The sequence below is a fragment of the Hibiscus syriacus genome, unplaced genomic scaffold (assembly GCF_006381635.1).
Source record: "Hibiscus syriacus cultivar Baekdansim isolate YM2019G1 unplaced genomic scaffold, ASM638163v2 tig00110457_pilon, whole genome shotgun sequence".
In the NCBI taxonomy this organism is placed as follows: Eukaryota; Viridiplantae; Streptophyta; class Magnoliopsida; order Malvales; family Malvaceae; genus Hibiscus; species Hibiscus syriacus.
In genome coordinates, this window is record NW_024062744.1 from 1,001,640 (window position 1) to 1,025,534 (window position 23,895).

Here is a 23,895-nt window from a genome sequence, read left to right on the forward strand (position 1 = left end):
TACCAAGAAAAGGAAAGTAGAGACTGTTGCCACGACAACATAATTTTGTTCTTCATTGAGTAAGTTGCCGCCAAAGAGAAATGATCCGGGCAGCTTCATTATCTCTTGTTCAATTGGAGCTAATTTCGTTAGAAAGGCATTGTGTGATCTTGGTTCAAGTGTCAACTTAATGCCGAAATCAATATTCTTGAAGCTTGGCATAGGAGATGCAAGACCCACCTCAATTATTTTACAACTTGCCGACAGATCCCATGTGAAACCTGAAGGGAGAATCGATGATGTCATAGTAAGGGTGGATAAGTTTGTGTTTCCAGTCGACTTCTTAATTCTGGACTGCGAAGTTGATGCCAAGGCACCAATCATTCTAGGAAGACATTTCCTAGCCACTAGACGTATCTTGATAGACTGTGAAAAATGTGAACTCACCATGAGAGTGGCTGATCAGTGTGTGACTGTCAATGTTTTTTGAACGCTCAAATATGTTGATGACACTGAAGAATGCCAAGGCATTTCAGAATTGAACTCAGTGATTGAAGAAGAGACTGAATATCTTTGCCAGAACAATTTTATTCAGCTAGCAGAAAATGAATATTGGGTGGATGATGAAAGCGTAGTGGAGTCCGACAACTTTCCAATGTTGGAGGAACAATCTAGCTTACTACAAGCTAGATCAAGTATGAATTTTGAACCTCTAAATTTTGATGAATTTATTCCTCTTAAGCCTTCAGTAATGCATGCACACACTCTAGAGCTTAAGACTTTGCCAGAGCATCTTAAATATGTATACTTAGGTAGCAATGAGACTGTACCGGTGATTATTTCCGCTAACCTTACTGTTAATCAAGAGCAAAGTTTGTTCAGTGTGTTGATACAGCATAAAAAAGCAATTGGTTGGACTAAGGTCGATTTGAAAGGCATCAGTACCACGATCTGCATGCACAAGATTCTGCTTGAAGATTTCCATGACAATTCAATAGAACCACAAAGAAGACTCAACCTTGTTATGAAGCAAGTGGTGATGAAAGAAATTCTGAAATGGCTTGATGCTGGAGTGATTTACCCTATCTCAAATAGCTCATGGGTGAGCCCTGTCCAATGTGTTCCGAAGAAAGGAGGCACGACGGTGGTTACTAATGAGGATAATGAGCTATTACCCACTCGCACTGTGACCGGATGGAGGATATGCATGGACTATAGAAAACTCAACAAAGCTACAAAGAAAGACCATTTTCCTCTACCTTTCATCGACCAAATGTTGGATCGATTAGCCAGCAAAGCATTCTATTGCTTTTTGGATGGGTACTCGGGGTACAATCAAATTGCCATCGCACCAGAGGACCAGGAGAAGACTACATTTACTTGTCCCTATGGCACTTTTGCCTTTAGGAGGATGCCTTTTGGACTCTGTAATGCCCCGACAACATTTCAGCGCTGTATGCAAGTCATATTTTCAGATATGGTTGAGGATTTTATAGAGATTTTCATGGACGACTTTTCTGTTTGTGGGGACGATTTTGAACGATGCCTCGACAATTTGGCAAAAGTTCTCAAGAGATGCGAGGAGGCTGAGTTGGTCTTAAATTGGGAAAAATGTCACTTCATGGTGACTGAAGGCATTGTATTAGGCCACCAAAATTTCTCACAAGGGTATTGAGGTTGATAAGGCGAAGATTGAAGTGATTGAAAAGTTGCCACCACCAACTTTGGTCAAGGGCATAAGAAGTTTTCTTGGACATGCTAGATTCTATAGAAGGTTTATCAAAGACTTCTCTAGGATTTCTAAGCCCTTGTGCACATTGCTTCAACAAAACCAACCCTTTGTGTTTGACGAATTATGCCTCGGCGCATTTACTGAGCTGAAACGACAACTGATCTCGGCACCTATTGTAGTCCCTTTAGATTGGACATCACCATTTGAGCTGATGTGTGATGCAAACGATTATGCCGTAGGAGCTGTTTTGGGGCAACGCCGAGGTAAAATGTTTCATGTTATTTATTACTCTAGCCGCACTTTAAATGAAGCACAATTTAACTACACTACCACTGAGAAAGAATTACTTGTCGTGGTATTTTCTTTTGATAAATTTAGACCCTACCTAATAGGCACTAAAGTTATTGTTCACACTGATCATTCGACTATAAAATACTTGATGAACAAAAAGGATGCCAAGCCTAGACTTATTAGGTGAATCCTACTTTTGCAAGAATTTGACTTAGAGGTGGTAGATAGAAAAGGAACTAAGAATCAAGTTGCTGATCACTTATCTAGGCTAGAGAACAATTCTGAATGCCATGACATTGTAGATATCCAAGAGGAATTTCCTGATTAGAAAATTTTATATGCCACGAGAATCCCGTGGTACGCTGACCTTGTTAATTTTCTTGTTAGTGGAATTGTGCCTTTTGATTTGAATAGTCAGGCTAAAATGAAGTTCAAGCACGATGCAAGACACTATTTTTGGGACGAGCCATATTTATTCAAGCATTGTGCCGATCAGCTCATTAGACGATGTGTACCTGAAGAGGAGCAAAGTGATATTTTGTACCATTGTCATTCGGCCCCAAGTGAAGGCCATTTTGGTAGAGCAATGACTGCTGCTAAGGTCCTGCAATCAGGCTTTTACTGGCCAACTCTGTTTAAAGATGCCCAAGCATTTTACAAAGGATGTGATCGATGCCAACGGACTGGAAACATTTCCAAACGACATGAAATGCCGCTGCAAAATATTTTGGAGATAGAGTTGTTTGATGTGTGAGGCATCGATTTCATGGGACCATTCCCATCTTCTGAAGGAAAATTATATATATTGCTTGCTATGGATTATGTGTCAAAATGGGTGGAAGCAATAGCAACATCAAGGAATGACTCCAAGACCGTACTCAAGTGTTTGCACAAGTATATTTTCACTCGATTTGGAGTACCTCGTGCTATGATTAGTGATGAGGGAACCCACTTTGATAACAAGTTGATTGCCAAGGCATTGAAGAGATATGGAGTTCGACATAAGATTGCCACGGCATATCATCCGCAGATAAATGGCCAAGCAGAGATATCTAATCGAGAGATCAAGCAGATTTTAGAGAAAGTGGTGAACCCAAGGCGTAAGGATTGGTCGCCAAAGTTGGATGAAGCACTTTGGGCATACAGAATTGTATTCAAGACTCATTTGGAGATGTCACTCTTTAAGTTGGTGTATGGTAAAGCTTGTCATCTCCCAGTTGAGCTTGAACACAAAGCTTATTGGGCCATCAAGCGATTGAATTTCGATGCTCAACTAGCTGGGGAGCAGAGATTACTTGAACTTAACGAAATGAAAGAGTTTAGAGCACAAGCATATGAGAATGCTCGGATATACAAGGAGAAAACCAAGAAGTGGCATGACCAGAAATTGATGCCACGACATTTTCATGAGGGGCAACAAGTCTTGCTTTACAACTCCAGACTCAAACTCTTTCCTGGGAAACTCAAATCTCGATGGTCAGGACCATTTGAGGTGTATTATGTCTATCCCCATGGAGCTGTTGACATCAAGAGAATAGACAATGGGACGATCTTCAAGGTCAATGGCCAGCGTCTGAAAGCCTACAATGGAGTTCCACCACCACACAACAATGACGTGTTACGTCTGCACGATACTGAAGCGTGCCCAGAGGAGAACCAAAATTCAATGCCATGACATTGAATTTGTGTCTGTGCATAAATAAAAATTTAAAATTTAAGTTTTTCTTTATTTTTATTTCATTTAGTAATTAATTTTTGATATGATTTGTAGGGACCACAGTGCTGCAAACCGTGCAAGGAGCGGTTACCAAAGGGAGGAAATGACAATGCATTAATTGAAGAGATATTCTTTTGATTTGTTTCTTTTTATTTAATTTAATTTCTGATATTTCTTTTTCTCTTTCCACAGACTTGTCCTATCACCATCATTACCTTTTGGCAGTTTTTTTTTCTTCCCCATGCATGCATAAACCCCCACCCACTCACTCCTCTCTTAACCGTCCTATCACATATTTTCCCTCTTAAATTTTTAACTTTTTCTTTTCTCTTTCTTTATTAATTTTTCTTTTTCATTTTAACTTTTACTTTTTCTCTTTCCTTCATTCATCTTCTTCTTTTGTTATTCTCTCCATAGCCAAAATATATCCAAGTTTTTAAAGCTTTCAAAAGTTTCTTCCTTATCATTTTTCTTGCTTCATATACACACGAAAATGGTGCGTTCAAGACCGGCTCCAACCGACACTACCGCTTGACAACAGTTCGAAGATGACGAGGCCAAGGCTCGGTTCCAAAACTTCAAAAATCGAAAACTCTTTTTTGAGTTAGGATTTATTTTTACCGAGGAAACTGATGGTGATTTTGGACCCGATGTTATGGACATCGTGACACCGCTCAAGTGGAAGAAATTTACCTGTCATCCTGGTTCGGTGAATGCCTCGGTGGTTAAGGAGTTCTACGCGAATATTTTCAAGCCCAACCAACACTCCATCTTCGTTCGAGGTAAGCAGATCCGTTTTACACCTTCTGTTATTAATCGTTATTTTCATTTGCAGGATGTTGTGGATAACCATACCAAGTTCGAAGAGGAGACTGATAGCAACATATACGATGGGGTCTTGGAGGACCTTTGTTTTGAAAACACTGAGTGGAATGGGCATCAAACGAGTCGATACTCGGTCAACTGAGAACGTCTTCAGCCGCGCGCCAAGTTATGGAATCACTTCCTTAAGCATAAACTCATGCCGACTTCTGACAATACGACGGTATCACTTTCACGCTTATTGCTTTTACATTCTATAATGGAATCCCGTCCGATCCATGTGGGTCGTATTATTGTTCAGTAAGTTAACGACTGTTTGGGTAAAAAGGCAAGTGCTTTGGTGTTTCTTAACTTAATTACTGCTTTATATCGTAATAAAAAAGTTGAGGAAAATGCTTTTGATGAAATTTTACCTGGTTTATCGGGCATCACTAGAGCTAGACTCCCACTGCTATTAGGACTTGAAAATCCTAAATCTAAAGAATCTGTTCATGAGCAATCTACAGGTACTACACAATCAAATGCCGAGGCAAGGTTACTTGCTCTCGAGGAAGCTGTGATGCAGACTCAGACACACCTGCATGCTTTACACGGTGACATCCGTAACTTCTTTGGATACGTGAAGCATAGAGATGCTGAGGTGGAATCAATGTTTCAAGAAATTATTCCCCACGGTCAACGGAATTTCCCTGCCTTCCCAGACGAAATTATGCCGGCATTTAATGCCGAGGCATCTCCAGAGCCCGAACAAGATGCAGCCGATCCTCCCGCTAATGATCCGAGTCCTACTTCGCACCGTTCTGAAACTCCTGAGTATCCGGTCACTGTCCCTGTCGAAGAAACACTCAGCCCTGTCCCAGCACCCAATTCTTCTCCTGCACCACGTAGTGGTCGACGCACCAAGACCACGACTGGACGCATTGCGCGTCATTACTCCAGTTCTTTCGAGTCCAGCCCAGCACCAATACGCAAGCGCACCCGACGAGGAGCTGCTAGCACCTCCAAGGCGACACCACCACGTAAACATTGAGGTACCTCTCTTGCATCCATTTTCATTTAGTTGTATTTCATTGCATGGCATATAGTTTATATTTAGTATAGTTCTCTTTCAGCATTGAGGACAATGCTTCCCTTAAGTTTGGGGGAGGTATGGTTCTTGGTAGGTCATATGCATGATAGCATTAGCATAGGTTTATGTCATGGCATCAGAAAATGGTAGGACAGTTAGATGAAATGTTTTGAGGATACCCGATGATGATAATGTTAGGCTAGAATCTGAATGTAAATTACTGTTGAGAATGATAGAACTCACTCTAGGACTTGATTCTTTGTGAAAAAATTTTACACGATTTGTATGTTATCTATACTTAGAAAATTTAGAAAATTTCTATGAAAGAACACTAGTTAGTTTTGGCATTGAAATATAGTTTTGTTCTTAAAAGAAAAATAAAAAATAAACTTCCTTAAAAATGAAACTATGAATAAATGCTTAGGCATAGCTGTAGAGGGACACTCCTCTTTGTCGTGGCATTGCCTGGAACTTTCTTTAATAAATGGCAACCTTGTGCATATGAGTGAATGAAAGTAGTCACGGGATGACTCTACTTAACTAGTTCAGGGGTGGAATGTATGCTCCCTTTCATCTAGAGTGTGGGAGAGTAGGTGTGATGAGCTGACTCCCTTCGTAACAGCATAAAAAATCAAAGAAAAGGGAGTAAAAATGTGCTTAATGAATAAGTAAATGCCTTGGCAAAAACTAGGGGGCTTGATTAGAAATAGTCTAAGTTTGCTAAGTATAGATTGGATACAATCACACACACACACTACCACAAAGGATCTTGACCTAGGGAAAAGTACTTGAATTCTTGATAAGTCTAGCATGTTGAAGCTTATTTTTTTGAGGGTTGAAATTCAATTTTATCCTACTTTCTTACTGTCGAACATTGCCATGACATTTTACTTATGTAACTGCTATCCATTGCTTGAGGACAAGCAATAACTTAAGTTTGAGGGTGTGTTAACTTCCTAAAAATGTTACTTTTAAGGCCTTTTTCACTTAAGTTATTGTTTGTTTAAAGGCTCATCTTAGGCATTTTAGGATCATGTAGTTGCATATAGTGCATTTGTGGTGGTTGTACTATTTTATTTCTTAATGGTGTTGTTTGAGGGAAATGTGCAGTTTGTTTGTGGTGTGCAAGGAATAGCAAGAAAAAAAGGATTCTTTGGGAAGTAATGTCGCGGCATCACTCGGTTCTAAAGCAGATTGAAATGTCTTGGCATTTCCGGCGCAGAAAAAGAAAAAAATATTTCTGCATAAGGATAGTTGGCACTGGACAGCTATCTCTGCACGTGAAGGACTGTTGTAACCGCCTTCCAGAGCTGCCAAAGGATCACTGCCACTTGGAGGATAAGATTCACACCCAACATGTGATTCTAAGGGTATGAGGGGTATTTTGCACCCAACAACCTCATCATTACCCCTAGATATTTTTTATTATATATGACACCTCATGGGAGAGAGAAATGAGGAGATATACGATAGCAAAAATCAGATTTTTATTTTTCCTTTTCCTTTCTTCTTCCTTGGGACATTCCTCCATTGATAAAGCTCCAAGGAGTGGCGAGCTAGGAGTCGAAAGGAGCTAGCGAGCTAGGTGGTTCACGGTGGCCGAGAGCAGACCTCCGGTGGTGCGTCGAAGGCTTCTTCTCAACTTCCTTTTTTGCTGCTATTTTATATTTATTTGTGGGTTGTTGGAACAAATATTTTCATGATTTTGTGTTTGGATATTTTGAACCCCACCATGAACTAACTTATTTGGTGGTGGTTGATTTTATGGTTGTTTGAACTTTATTTTTAATGGTATATTTAAGTTTATTTTGGTTCTTTATTTGCTTTGCTTATGAATGCTTCACCATCTAGGCTTGTAAGAGGCATGGAAATGTCCATTTCTTAGATGAAGGTTAGGTATTCGGAAGAATCCTAAGCTAAAAATACTTGTAAGTATTCGGAAGAAACGCAAGATAAAATCCTCATAAGCAATGGGTTATAGTATTTTCAAGGGGCTTTGAAACGGCCTAGGAGTATTATAATCTAATCCCTTAGATCTCGGAAGAGACTAGGATATGATTTCAACGACTAAAAAAGGTGTCTTTATCAATAGGGTAGGCTGTCCAACATCGTTGAGTGAGAGCAGATGCCTTGGCATCCTATTCTGTTAGGTTCTTTAGAACACTTTAGGAAAGCCCTGTCGAGTAAGTAAATACCAATTAACTTAAATATACTTGAGAAATAAGTTTAGCATCCGTAGATCAATCCCTACCATTCATTCTCTTGGAAGCTTGTCACATGAAGATTATTTTCTTTTCATGTTTTTTTCATTTTATTTACTGTTTTTACCATTTTTCATTGCCTTGACATTTCACCATACTCAACATTAAACATCCATCATTGCCATTGCATTTCCATTTGCTACACCATCATACCATCACTACATATCCACCAGCATACACATTTACATTGTCGTGACATTTGTATATATCAAGACTAACTATACTTAGATAGAATAGTGCATTGTTTTGGTTAGACTTTTGTAATTTCACCCAATCCCTGTGGAGACGATACTCACTCATCATTATATTACTTGAGCGATTGTGTATACTTGCACATTATTTGCGTATATTTTATAGTACTCACAACACGTGAACAATTTCTTATGGTTTTCGGTAAGTTTTTCGCATACTTTTGCGGTCGTGTTGGTGCTTCCGCAAAGATCCTCACGACTTTTGTTTTCTGTATGGCTTGTCAGTAATCACGTATTGTCAGATCTCATCTTTTGTAAATGGTCGTTTGTCGATAAAATTAGAATTGTGTAGCGAAACAGTTTGCTAAATTGTTTGGTTCACTCACTGCTCCTTTATTACATCGTAAAACGTCTTGTTTGACAGACATAAGTAGTTTTATGAAGGTTATTGAATTGTTCTGATGTTTAGAAGGTTTCTGAATTGTTCTGATGTTGAGAAGGTTTCTGAATTGTTCTGATGTTTAGAAGGTTTCTGAATTGTTCTGATGTTTATAAGGTTTCATTCTCTTCGTATTTTTAGGTTTAGTATTTTAATTTTATGTATGAGTTTTTTGTGACTATTGTCCCTAAATTTCTCTTTAGATGTGTTGTAATTTTAATTCCTCCATTTTTATTACTGTAATTCAATTATCATGGTTAAAAAAATATTGAAGACAAATCTATGAGGTTTCGCTTGAAAAAAATTAATAGTCTATTTAACAAATCCGTACATAATCATCCATAATAAGTATTGTATTATTTGTTTTCTTTTTCTTAATGTGTGAATTCCACTTTAGTTATTAAATTGGCAACTTTATCATATTTTCATCATTGAGAATTCCTATTTATAAACGATTTTGGGCTTAATATCAACATCAAATAACATAAAAAAAATTAATGTTTAAAAGAATTATTATCAATTTTAAAAATCTTGAGTTCGAGTAAAACATCTACATAAACGTTTGAATATTATTGTAAATACAATATATTTCAAATAGATATTACCTTTATGATCAATGTATGTTTTTCATATGTAACATGAATTCTTACATTTAAACATATTGTATAACGTTTATTATATGATTTCTCTATTTATTAATTATATATATTGAAAGATCTACACCATGATATATGTTTTATTTATATACATTAGAGATTAATTAAATACAAATTATTGATCTCCCCTTTGCCTTAAATTTTTTCTTTGATATTGTTTAGCTAGACATCAATTTTGATGTTGGTTGTCGACCGCTGGTTCTCTTTTTTCTTTGTTTTTCTTTTGTTTTTTTTAATAAAATTAATTTTGCTTGAGTTGTATGCTTATTTTTGCCTTTATGCCATGATTGATCAAGATGACGCTTATTTGAAATTTTGTTGATATTCTCTGCTATGTACTTCAGATTTAATTTGAAATAGTGATTTTGTGTTTGTGGATAGGTTCTCATAGTGATTAGCGATGTCAAACGAGCGGGTCAGGTGCGGATATCTCATCCCCATATCCACCTAATATTTTTGATTCCACCACTCGTCCACCACCCATGATGGGTAAAAAATTTCAAATCCACAACTGCTCACCACCCATGATTGGTAAAAAATTTCAAATCCACACCCGCCCAATTGTACATTCTCAAATCCATCCCCACACCCACTATCCAACTGGAGACGTACTCGGCTAGACCCACCTGACAACTAGATGTGTGCAAAAAAATTTGATTCGACCGATTCGACCCGTTCATCCGATCCAAAAATTCGGATATCCGATCCGTTTTTTAATTTTTGGATAGTTCTGATAGGGTATCTGAATTTTTTTTTCCAGATTATCGAGTCAGATATGGATCGATAAAAAATCATGTTCGGATTATCCAAAAACCCGAAAAAAATTTGGGCTATATTCGAAGACCATAGGAGGTTTTCGCATAAGGCGTGGGCACGATTTATTCATCCTGAGCTATCGCAGAAGAAGTCTACATTTAAGGCGTGAGCACGCTTTATCAGTCCGTATAACCCTAAATTAGGGTTACGAATTTACAAAGAAAAAGGAGTTTAATGACAATTGAAAGACTCTATTGAATCATTCTTATCTTTAAAAAAAGAGTTTAAGGCAATAAGAATTACAAATGCTGGATAGACACCTAAACAAATCTATTCTTTGAGTTGTAAAAATATTATGGGCACAACTTTCTCTGAGTTATTTAATCAATGACTTTTTGTTTGTTGCTGCACCTTTTCCTAATTATAATAAAGTTCCACCTACCCAAAATTAAAACATGATTTCATCTCTTTCCCCACACCAACAACCAAAAAACTTATACAAATCGAAGCAAATGATCTAGGATGCGTAAAAAATAGTCTGGTGTTTGGATCTTTACCTTTGCATTATCCCAATCAAGAAAAAGAAGATCAAATCTAAGTTGTATTGGTTTTGGGTTTTTTTCAAGATGTTTTTTGTTTTTCATTGCATTATTATACAAATTATAATGCATTAATTATTCGTAATTTTCAAAATCAGCAGAATGTGTGAATGCACTTAAATTTAGAAGAATATCAAAATCGATAATTCAATATACGTACATATAACGTGTTTTTTAAAAATCAAAATCAATATATGAATGCTCTTAGATTCAGCAGAATATCAAAATCAAAATAACGGAGTATTGACTATTAGCCTTGTATCTTGAACAGAGCTAAGAGGATTATATCTGAAAACTAGAGTATTCACCTTACGGCAAATTAAAACGGCTACAAACAACTTCGATACAACAAACAAGATTGGGGAAGATGGTTTTGAATCTGTGTATAAGATGACATACAACTCTACTATCTGCAGAGGATACCACAGTAAAGAAGAAGAAGGCATACTTGAATGAGCTGGAGACCAGAGTTTGAAACTTAGAGAAGAAGAACTACCAAAATATCGACGCAGTAACCAACAAGCAAAGCACGAGAGTTTTGAAAGAAAAAAATTGATTCATAAACTTATCCCTAATATTTGGGTAAATTATAAGTTATATCTTATACAATATTAATATTTATAAATTAGTCTCTAAAATTATACCTAAATTTGTAATGGTCCAAAATTTAATGGATATTTAGTGGGCGGGCGGATGCGGGGCGAGTGGATGCGGGGCAGGTAAGGTCTCAAACCTATTACCTGCCCACTACCCACGACGGGTACCACTTTCTAAATCCATACCCGCCCACTACCCACTAAAGTTATACCATCCCCAGCCCAATTGAAGCGGGTACGGTGCGAAATCCACGAAATTGTACCCGTTTGCCATCCCTAATAGTGATTGGCTATGATTTGGAAATTTTGGTGGTCTTTCAATAACTTAATTTCCTTTTGTAGTTTGTTTGTCGATGCAATCAGATTTATTCGTATCTATTTTTTGTTCGAGTGTGTTGGTTGGGTTTTTAACCTTTTCCATGTATGGTTCTTATATGATCTAAAGTGGCTAGTTTCGATGTTACAGGAAAAGTTCAAATTATGTATTTAGTTTACGATGATAGTTGTAAACTCTTATTTTAATTTCGGATATTTTTACTTTTTAATAATACTAGCGGTTTCTATTAAAATAATAATAATAAAATACAAATTATTTGAACCTATATTTTAGGTGGACATTGAAATTTGTCAGCATATTTAGATTAGATTGATATTTGTCATTGTATTTTTATACTCATGGAAACTTTATGGGTAAATTACGTATTTAGTATCTAAACTATCAGTTTTGATGCGTTTAGTTTTTGTTTCATTTTAGTACCCGTTCAAAACTTAACATTGAGTTTTGAAAAAAATTAAAAGTTTAGTTACTAAAACATACCAAAATTGATAGTTTAGATACTAAACACGTTGAGTTTTTTATGGTGAGGGTACTAAAATGAAATAAAAAATAAATGTTAGGTATAATTTTGAAAAGTTTAAAATTTAGGTACTAAAACAGATCAAAACTGATAATTTAAATACTAAACGCATAGTTTATCCTAAAATTATTATTATAGTTTAACTTTATATTGAGTCTTGCCACTTTATTTTTAGCATTTACGGTGAAAGAATGTGTTATCATATCATGTGTTGTCTTCTATATGTAATTGATATAAATTATTTGATTATTATTAAAAAATAAATGTATTAATAGAAGTATTAAGAGGAATAATTTATTAATATTTTATATCATTCTAAATTTACATCGATGTATTTTTTTTTTCTTTGCATGAAAATAGATAACCCTATTATCTGCAAGCAGTAACTTCCCCATCGTAAGCCATTGCAACGGCCTCCGGTGGATGCTGGTAAAACCGAATTCCGAACTCTACTGGTCGAGCAATTTTTGCCATTGCATCCGCAACAGTATTGCATCGTCTCGGTACATGGTTGAAAACTATCCTCTAGTTCCTTTTGATTAAGTCCGCAATGTGTGGAATCAGAGACGAGCTACCCCACTCATTTTCTTCCTCCTTCAACACGTTAATTGCTTCCCTGCAATCTGTTTCAACAATGAAAGCTGGGAGTTGCAAATCGAAATATAATTTTTTAAATTTTTTTATTAATCTAGAACAATTATAAAGTAGTGTCTACTTAAAATAAAATTTTAACTATTTAACAACAAATGAATCGAGCATAAAATCATGTAGACATCATGCTAGAAACTAGAATTTCTAAAAATAACCGTTCCTTAGTCATTGTTGGTGCATAGATTTTCTTGGTGGTAAGTTGATTATCAAACAAGCTCTATAAATAGATATCAAAATTTTCTGGTTCAGCAGCACCAAATACTTGTAAAACGAAAACAAAAATGGATTTGATGAAAGGAGACGAGATTGATCTCGATGAGTTGCTTCAAATCACAGGCTTATATTTGGAACTATACATTCAGGATTCATAAGCTCAATGTCACTCAAGTGTGCTGTTGAGCTTCAAATACCCCACATCATCCACAACCAGGCGGCGGCCAACCCATCACTATTTCAGACCTTCCTCCGCCCTCCGCATCCACCCCTTGAAACTCCATTATCTCAACCGGCTCATGCGCATCCTAGTTCGTTCCGGGTTCTTTTCCGAATCCGGAACCGACGACAGACAAAAAGCTTATGCCCTCACTCCCGTTTCTCGTCTTCTCCGGAAGGACAATCCGATGAGTTCAAGGCCCTTCATACTAGCAATGCTTGACCCGGTTTTTATGAAACCGTGGGAATATCTCAGTGGTTGGCTCCAAACCGACAAGCAACCTTCGGAATTCATTGCGGCTCATGGCGAGACGTTGTGGGATTATGCCGGACACAAGCCGAGGCTGAACCGTTTCTTTAATGATGCGATGGCCAGTGATGGTCTTGTGGCGGCGAGAGCCGTGCTTGGTAAGTGCAAAGGAGTTTTTGAGGGGATGAAGTCGGTGGTGGGACGGGAACCATAACCAAGGTGCTTGCTAAGACTTTTCCGGAAATGGAATTCACGGTGTTTGATCTTCCCCATGTGGTGGATGGCTTGCAAGGAGGTGAAAATGTGAAGTATCTTGGAGGAAACATGCTTGAAGAAGTTCCCCATGGAGATATAATCATGGTCAAGGTTAGTAGTGTAGGATTTGCACGAGTTCAGTCCAACTTTTTTTTTTTGCATGCCAGAAAATTCTCATAATATTTCATTGAATAGTCGTTCCACATTTATATTTTTTAAACATTTTGACCACACAACATTTTATTTTAAGATAAAAAAATTTACTATACAATTGAACAATCATTTAGTCTTTGTTTCATTTTTTCCAGAATACTTTTATCCAGTGTTTCATTTTAGTCCAAAAAAACTCTATTTTAGAACGCAATGCTAAAGATCAAAATACTCTTAAAAAATAATCAAAATAATTATTTAATTAAATGTTAGGGGATAATTTTTGTTATTATGTTTTTTCCCCTTTAAGCCCAAGCTTACATCGCTGAACTCGGCATGAAAATTAAAACTTAACCTCTTTCTTGTGTTGATCATGTAAATAATTGCGGTGGATATTGCATGATTGGAGTGACCAAGAGTGTGTACAAATACTAGAGAGATGTAAAGAGGCAATTGAGAAGAAAGAAAAGGGAGGCAAAGTGATCATTATAGAAATGATAATGAGAAATGAAGATTTGGATGAAACAAAACTGTTCTTTGACATGGAGATGATGGTTTGTCCTGATGGTAAAGAACGAGACGAACAACAATGGAAGAAGCTCTGTTGTGATGCTGGGTTTACTCGTAACATGTATCATATTTTAGGTCAAAGCTCTTTCTTAATAGTGGTGCAAAAGTGTTTGCTTTGCAATCCTTTGTTGTAATGTTTCTCTTATGTTGTTCTTGTGGTAGTCCCTTCTGCTGTCACTTTCAACCCGTTTTGTTAAACTTTTAATGAATGTGTTTGGATTATGATTTTTTAGTAAAAGTTCCACTTTTTGGTGTCTTTTACTATCACTTTAGATATTGATGAATTTATCTCATTATCATTTACTTTTAATTAAGTTGTCGGCCTCATTGACATTTATGGAAAATCTCTTTATTTTTCGTGTGTAAAGTTATGTCTTTCATCTTTCTACCTACCCATAAGACAAGCCTTCATTTCCTACCAACGAATGTAAGAACAAAAGAATTATTTGTTTAATTTAATCGCATCTAATTTATTAATCAATTAAATCAAATCAGTACTACAAAGGTTCAATAAGAAAGACCCACCTAACCTAATTTTCTCCATTTATGACGTCAAGATTCGAACATCTCACATTGCTTAAGAAATTCAATGTATCGTCTCACTAAATCAACTGGCCGTTTAACTATTTTAAGTTGATTATTGTTTAACTATTTATCAGCATGATGTAAAAACATGAGAAACTTAGCTCTGTATAAAGGCCACAACTAGAGTTTAGACACAGAGGCTATTGTCAGTGGAAATTTGAGATACTTTGGTACAACGTGGTTTTTGTCTCTGTTCAAATTTTTCCCAAGGGTTTGATCTAAGTTTCAAGCTTTGGTCGTGACGGGGGAGTAAAACAGCAACTGCAGACAGTGAAAAATCCTCCCTTGCCATAGAAATGCATCCGGAATAGGGGTGTAAACGAGTCGAGTTGAGCTCGAGTATTGTTGAGCTCGACTCGACTCGAAAACTTTGAAATGGAGCTCGACTCGACTCGAAAACTTGCGAGTTTAAAATTTTCAAGCTTGACTCGAACTCGAAATCCTGAACTGAAGCTCGTGAGCAGCTCGAAAAGGCTCGAAATGAAAAAAAAATCTTAAACTTAACTCGATTAAAGCCTCAAACTCGAACATGAACCTTAAATATATGAAATCTTACTGTATTTAAAAAAAATCAATACATAAATATTAATATTATTATTAACTTATTTTTTTAAAAGAAAATCTTAATATATTATATTTTTGAGCTGCTCACGAGCTTTTCGAGTCGAATATCGAGTAGCTCGTTTCAGCTCGTTAAGAACTCGAGTCGACCTCGAGCTCAAGTCGAGTCCATTCGATCCGAGTATTTATCGAGCCTTGATCGAGTCGATCTCGAATAGCTCGTGATCTATCTCGTCTCATTTACAGCCCTAATCCGGAATGCATGAACAATGATGTTATTTCACAAGATCAGTAAATGGGGACAGCAGAGGAATGTTAAAAAAAAAGTTTTATACAAGGTACTATTGATGCCCCCAAGTACAACCCAAACCTGATCACTAAGTAGATGCATGTAACCTGACACCTATGTCCCCCATACTGTTTTCATCTGCAGATTATTCCTCTGGACCAAAATATTTGCATCAATCATAAGCACTGTAGCCTTCTTAAACTTCAGTTCCAAATGAGACTAGGACCAGAGCCTTAGACCCTACGCCATGTTTCAGTTATACCACATTTGAAATTAATTCAGAACACATGCCTGCCGTAAATACTAATTTTTTCATATTATTATTATTATTATTATTATTAAAATTATTATTATTAGCATATATTATTATTATTATTATTAAAAATATAATTTATAAGGCCTAAAATCAGAGCTCGTTTCCCTGCTAGTCCAACCCATCAGTCCCAACAAGACACAACCCATTTAGGGTTACTATTAGGGTTTCTAAACCCTAGCTCCCAGCCGTCGCCTTGGACCAAAGGAGCTCTCAGCCACTTCTGCCACGTCACTGCTGACGTTCCCACTGTCAGGCGACCCGATCCGCTGCAACCACGACGTCGCCGCCTCGATGAAACCTCCAGAAGAGCCAGCTGCCCCCCACGTCAAGCTCCATGGTGAATCACCACCATAGCTATGGTGACTCACCGAGAAACCCTTCTGTGACCGGTCCGAATGGCGTTCGTGGTGGCTATAAAAGCCACCAATCCTGTAGAGAAGAGACAACAACGACGAGGAGAGAAAAACAGAAAAAAAGAGAAATAACGAGGGCAACCAACCTTGACAGCAAGCAAACAACACATCAATCAGAAGCAAAAAAAGATAAAAGAGAGTGGAATAGCTTACCGTCATTAGAACCCCAAACTGCCACCGAACCCCCAAAGAATCGAAGGTATAAACCTAGATCTAGGAAATATTAAGGGTTTTTAGGAGAAAATGAGGTTAGATTCGGCTTTGGGTTTTTTAGATCTTTAAGGTGGGGTAATTTTGTACATTCCGGCCACCGTGGGTGGTGGCCGGCGGGGTGACCGGTGTCGGAGCACGACTGTCGGCCAGAGGTCAACTCCCTCCGGTGGAGGGTTTAAAGAGAAGCGAGAGAGATTTATAATCTCTCATCTGGAGAGAGAAAGAGAGGAAAGAAATGAGAAAAAAATGGCCCTTAAGGGCCGACCATTGGGTTTATATACCCCTTCCCAAACGACGCCGTTTTGGGAGGGGTATATGTATAATTTCACTAATGGCCAAACCTTTTCCGTAATACTCACTATTTTGAAACTTTGCATTATAGTCACTTAAATCAACTTTCAATTCTTTCAATTCGGTCTTTAAATTTTGTTTAAATTATAATTTAATCCCTTACATGTTTATATATATGGTAAAATAACATATTTACACCATTAATTTTGTAAACTTCTATATCAGTCACCAAATTAAAATTCTGGACATTTATAATTTTATATTCGAAGTTTATTTTATTTCAAATTAATCATTTCCTGTTTATATATATATTAGGATAAATATCACAATTAGTCCTTTTAATTTTATTATTATTATTCTTAATCTCGATTAATAATTTAGGGTAAATATTATGATTTGCCCATTATAATTTTATTAAATTTATTTTTGTCCCATATTAACATTTAGTGTTAAATTACACTCTTAATGTCTATACTATATAATATTTATAACTATGTCTATTAATTGTTTATATTTTATAATTTAATAACTGACTTTTATATAATTCTAATTTTGACCATAGGTTTTATATATTTTGCAATTTAATTTTATAAGTTTAATTTCTTTTATTTTGATCATTATTTATTTGCAATTTTATTTTGTTTTTTATTACTTTCAATATGTTTAAATTATTACTTTCATTATTATTTTATTTTCATCTTAGTCATATAAATATATAATAAGTAATATTTATTTATTTATTTATTTTATTTATATATATATATATATTAAATAAAAATCCTATTAATAAATTTAATTTTATATAAATTATTTTAATATTTATTTTTTTAATATTAAGAAATAGACTGTCTGAAAGCACCTAGAAGTCATTTTCTGATATTCTTAAATAAATAAATATCCTATTTTTATAAATTATATACTAATTTATTTTAATTATTATTTTATTATTATTTATTTATTTTTTAATATTAAGAAATGGGCTGTCTTAAAGCACTTAGAAGTCATTTTTTGATATTTCTAAGTAAATAAATATCTTATTAATATATTTTCTTAAAATTATATTAATAAATTTGAAATAACAGGATTATGAATTAAATATATTTTTGAATTTTTTAATTTCCAAAAATAGATACAATTTATAAGTAATGAGTACCAATTTTGGGCATTATGGGGTTGCTAATCCTTCCCCAAACGTAATCGACCACGAATCCCTTTTTATTATTAAAAAGAACAAATTTTTGGTTAAAACGCAGACCAGTTTATCTTTTAACTGATGTTTTCTTAAAAACTCTTTTAAAAGATAATTTTTAGGTATTCGACCTACCTGACCCAAAAGGCCGATGGCGACTCCCAAAACATTTTAAAAATCATTTATTCACATCATTTTTCCCGCCAAGTAAAAATTTCTTACCCGGGCGAAAATCGGTTACGACAACTTGGCGACTCCGCTGGAGACCTGGTCAAGCTTTGAAATTAATTATAAATTGTCTCTATAAATTAGAAATTAGAAATTATTTAATTTATAGTTATTTTCTTTCAAAATTTTTTATTACTAATGGGTTTCATAATATTTTTATATTCTTCTTTATTAATTGTTTTTATTTTATTTTCAGTTATTAAATTTCATTTTTATTTGTTTGTCAAAGGTTTGAATATTTCTCCTCACACACAACACGTGCATTGCATAACATAAAGCTTTATAATCAAGCTTGTTCCTTTTAAGTGGGAGTGAAAGCGACGTCTTCGTGAGAATTTATTCTCTGTGTCAGACCTAGCAAGTAACTTTCGGGGTTCATATGCTCTATGTCTTCGTGAGAATTTATTCTCCGTGTCAGGCATAGAGAAATGTATCCCCTCGAATTGAACTCGATCTGCTTAAATCTGTAATGGACTAGGATTGAGGGTTTGGCAGCCCATGGGGGCATCAACAAGGACAGTTCGAGTACCTTTACTCATAGAACCGAAACCTTGCATATAATGAACCCTAGAAATTCACCTAATCTAAGACAATACTAAACCTCTGTCCGTAGGTGTACACAAAAGGAGAAATAAGATCTAGTTTTTAATTTTATTTTTATGAATAAATGCATGCGAACTAGAAATCATGCAATTAGGTTACTTTTTTTCAAATAAAGCATGGAGCTAGAAAGCATGAGGTTAGGATTTATACCTTAATAGATAGTATATTTTCTTTCCATTAATTAGTACTAACCAATTTATTTTTCTTTCTTTCTTTTTATTTTTTTCATACATTTTATTTTGCTCTAACTTGTTTATATTTATTTCTTTTGTTTGCATTGCATGATCATGGCATAACCAAAACGTGTTGACTTGAAAGACTGTTCATCAAATTAGAAAGACTTCATAAATGGACAAAAAGTTTTATGATCAAACAAAATATGACGCAACCATGGAATGACATCCTGAGGGAACTCCGAGGATAGAGGAGAGCTATGCACCCAAAGATTGTATGCCCATTGAAGAGAAAAAGGAGATACAAGAAAAAAGAGAGCAGATGTCCAAGATGATGGATAAAATATCTGTTTTGGCCAAAGGAAAAGAGATTCATGCACAAAAAGAGAGAGAGGTCAACAAACATAACCCTGAAATCTCATATATACAAAGAACTTCGGATTCTAACCAATTTGAGAAATTACAGACAGTCATCATTCGTATTCATAAACTGTCTGGAGATACCAAAGAAATGGTGACAACTGTAAAAGCTCCCAGAGATGAGAAGAAATCATGTATTCTGAAATCGTCAAAGAATAGTCTGATCCCGACGTCGAAAACTCAGGTTCAATCCAAGACAAAAGGCAGTTCTCATTTTGATGATATCCCTATATCATATAAAGAGTTATATGAGAAGCTACTTGAAGCGCGAGAAGTGACCCCGTACTACATAAAGTCGTTCCAACCTCCGTATCCGAATTGGTATGACATCAACGTTTATTGTGAATATCATGCCGGAGCTCAAGGACATACCATCGAGAATTGTCTTGCCTTCAAACATCGAGTCCAAAGTCTTTTGGATCATGGAACCTTACAATTTATGATAAATGATCGACCTAGTTGGGTAACTGAAGGTCCTACTAAATTAATACCAAAAGTGGTCAAAGATAAGAGCATCAGTAGGGGCACCAAGAAAGAAGAAGATTTGCTGAGGTTTGAGGCTCAAATATGTCATTTAAAGATTGAAAATGGTAAATTGAGCACCAAAATGGAAACCATGCATGAAGATTTCCAGAAGGTCAGTCAAACCTTTCAAAATGCTTGTATAGGAAACACCCCAGAAGAGTGGATAACAGGGGTCACCAAACTGAAAAAGAACTGCAACATACATAAAGGTTGAGCCAACAAGTTTTTTCATGATTTACGAGTTGCAGAAGAAAGACTCAATACAACTTTCATTGAATCGAGAAAATATCAAGTCGACAATCAAAGGTTGAATAGTGCTATGACCAATATGGAAGCATCATATCAGATCCATCAACATCAGATTGATACTGAAATAAAATCTACTATAGCCAAGAACAAGACATTGAAGAAATGTTTAGATGATTATGGAAATCTTGTACGAGAACTTCTTGAAAACAAATATTCTCTCACAAGAAAAAATGAACAACATTGTCTACAATTCTGAGAATTGACACAGAAGATGAAGGAAAAAGACAATGTCATGAAGCTAGTTGCTGCTTAAACAAGCAATGTGGCTCATAAGCTGGTGAACTTAGCTGGCTTCACGAGAGAATTAAAGCAGATGGATAACTCCACACCTGAACATGAGTGGAAGTTAATTTGGCTTTTAAAAGAAATAGAGAAATTAGGAGTAAAAGCTATCCCCTACATGTAAAAGTTTTGTTTGATGTACGAAAACTTTTGTGTTCAATGAAATCTGTTCTAAGATGATCACTCTTGAGTAACACATTTTCATACATGCATTTGCATTTCACATCTTTGCATTTTCATTTTGCATTTGTACTTTGATATTTGTCTTTGTATTACACAGTTTGCATTATTATTTATGCATTTTCGCATTTATATTACATTTTTATTTATTTAAGTATTGTTATATACATTAATTATAAAAAAAACATGTAAATAATTCCTGGGAAGTTTCTGTAACAGTAAAACTGAGACCATTCATTCATATTACTGTACCATCATCATGAAAACAATGAAGCAATCTTATGAAAGACTACAAGATCAGTGGTCAGAACAATTGACATGGTTACCTCGGGATACAAAGAACAAAGTAGTACCAGATGGATCAAATCAAATTATTTAGAGGGTGTCATCTGATAAAGAAGAGATAATAATTGATAAAGAGCAACCATACTATCAGATTGAAGAGTCGAGAATGATAACAAACCCTGGGGCATCCCACTTGAGCCCAAAGAATAGCCTCATTAATTATTCACAATATGAGGAGAGATTCAAGAGGATGGATGAAGCAATTAGAAATATGAAAGGTATTAATACTTCCCACAAAGAATTAAAAGTAAGAGAGCTCAGCTTTGTTCCAGATTTGATTATTCCCCATGAATTCAAAATGTCTGATTTTGAGAAATATGATGGCATCATTTGTCCCCTAATCTATTTGAGAATATTTTTCAGAAAAATGGAAGGATATTTAAATTATGATGATTTGTTAATTCACTCCTTCCATAATAGCCTCATTGGACCAGCAGTAGTATGGTACAATCAGTTGACCCAAAAACAGATCAAGAGATGGGTTGATTTAGTTGATTCATTTTTGGAACAATATCGGTATGTTAAAGGCTTGGCTCCAACATGTATAGATCTTCAAAGAGTAAGGAAGAAAGCCAATGAAAGGTTTCAAGAGTATGCCTTAAGATGGAGATGAGTGGCAGCACAAGTGCAACCTCCCATGTTAGAAGAAGAGATATCACACATGTTTCGGAATTCCATTTATGCTCATTTCTTTCAGTTAATGTCGGAAAATTCTACGAAGGAATTCGAGAGTCTTATGACAAATGGTGAATTAATTGAAAATATAATCAGCAAAAGAAACTCAAAAGTCACATCCAGAAACCCGAAGGATCAAAGAGCGAAAGCTGATGATGTGAATGAATGTAGCATCCAAAGTCATCGCAATTGTAAAAGAAAAAGAGCAAGTAGTTATTCGGATCGACCAAAGAAAGTCATGTGATCAAGAAAAACTTTGAAGTGTTCCAAACTTCCATTTCAGACTTGCACCCTTATTTGGTTAAAGTTCAATACATCACACCAAGGCCAACGAAAGTACCACCAAACCCTTCTACCCATTGCTACGATCAAAATAGCTTCTGTAATTTTCACTTGGGGGTGAAGGGGCATTCAACAGGGAGTTGTTGGCCACTGTTAAATGAAATAGAGACGCTTGTTAAGAAGGGAGTCTTGATCCAAGAAATGATCAAGAAATGGGGAGGCAAATAAGGATGAAAATTGTGGGTCGATTACACACCCAACATTATAAGAGTAATGAGGCATGATAGATAAACAAGTGGAAGTTGATATCTACCACTGTACCTTTCATTTTCAGCATCTTATTTGAACTTGTTTTTTGTTCATTTTCTCCGCCTTTTGTACAATAAATAAATTTGTGTTGCTTTTATGGTTATGAGCAAGGAATCAAATTTTAATCTTGAAATTTTTTAGTATCAAGTAGATTAAGTATTCTTTTAATTTTTCAAGAGTTATAGATCTTTGGCAAGTGATAAAATTATATCTTTCCATATCCCACCCAACGCCAATTACTTGATCCTTACAAAACCAAATCCTGACACTACATTTATCTGAGATTCTGAAGAAATGTCTCTACCTCTTTTTGAGACACCAACTCTAGATGTTTACCTTCTTGGGTAGAGTTGATTGGTTTATGATACTACCTTCCACCATATACATGACTTCATAAGTCACACTTTTGTCCTTCCAAATACAAAACCATCATACTGGTAAAACCAAAAGACTTCAAAAGAACCAAACTTTCAATTATCCGTGAATCTTCCTGCAAGAAGAGACGAGATGAGGCATCATGGATCAATTTATTGAAGATAAATTCGAGTGATTGGGGCATACTCAAAGAAGGAAAAAGTGATTGATTTAAATAAATATATCATGCATTAATTATATTGTTTTCATGTAAATGAAAGTTAATCTTGAATATTCATCCCTCTGGAGATACCTCTTCTATGTATGAGACGATTGAACTTTGTGCACAGTTTAAGCATGCAAACTCATTGATATATCGCCCAAAGATGAATGAGGCAGTTGAAAGAGAAAATAAGAACATTAAGAGGATCATTACAAATATCACTGAAACTTATAAGGATTGGCACGAGAAGCTACATTTTGCCTTATATGCATATCGAAATACTGTTTGAACATCACTGGGGCAACACCTTATTGTTCAGTCTTACCAATTTGAGATCTTATCACTTTGTATCTTGAAAGAGCTAAAATTGGAAGAGGCTGAAGGGATCCAAACTCGATTTGATCAATTAAACCTTATTGATGAGAAGATATTGAAAGCTGTTTACCATGGGCAGATGCATCAGAAACGGATGATGAAAGATCATAACAAGAAAGTACATCCGAGAGAGTTCCAAGAGGTGATCTAGTGTTTAAAAAGATCTTGCCTATACATAAAGATTTCCGTGGGAAATGGATACCTATTTGGGAAGTCATATGTTGTAAAAAATAGGCCTTTTTCGGAGGAGTATTGATTTTGGCAGAAATGGAGGGGAAAGTTCTGAGAAACCAAATAAACTCAGATTCTGTCAAGAAATATTATACTTGAAGAAGAAAAAAAAAGGAAAAAAGAAAAAAAGGAAAAAAGGAAAAATTGAACCAAGATGAGTGACTCATGGAGCCTCAAGTTACAAAATTGATCAAGTACAATTAGTTCAAAGATTCATATTCAACAAGAAGCGCAAGAAATACTGGAGATGA

General features: G+C 35.5%; 1 pseudogene; it reads left to right on the forward strand.

The window, feature by feature from the left end:
• Nucleotides 1–12,931: 12,931 nt before the first annotated feature.
• LOC120126272 lies at nucleotides 12,932–14,470 on the forward strand (annotated as a pseudogene).
• Nucleotides 14,471–23,895: the final 9,425 nt, after the last annotated feature.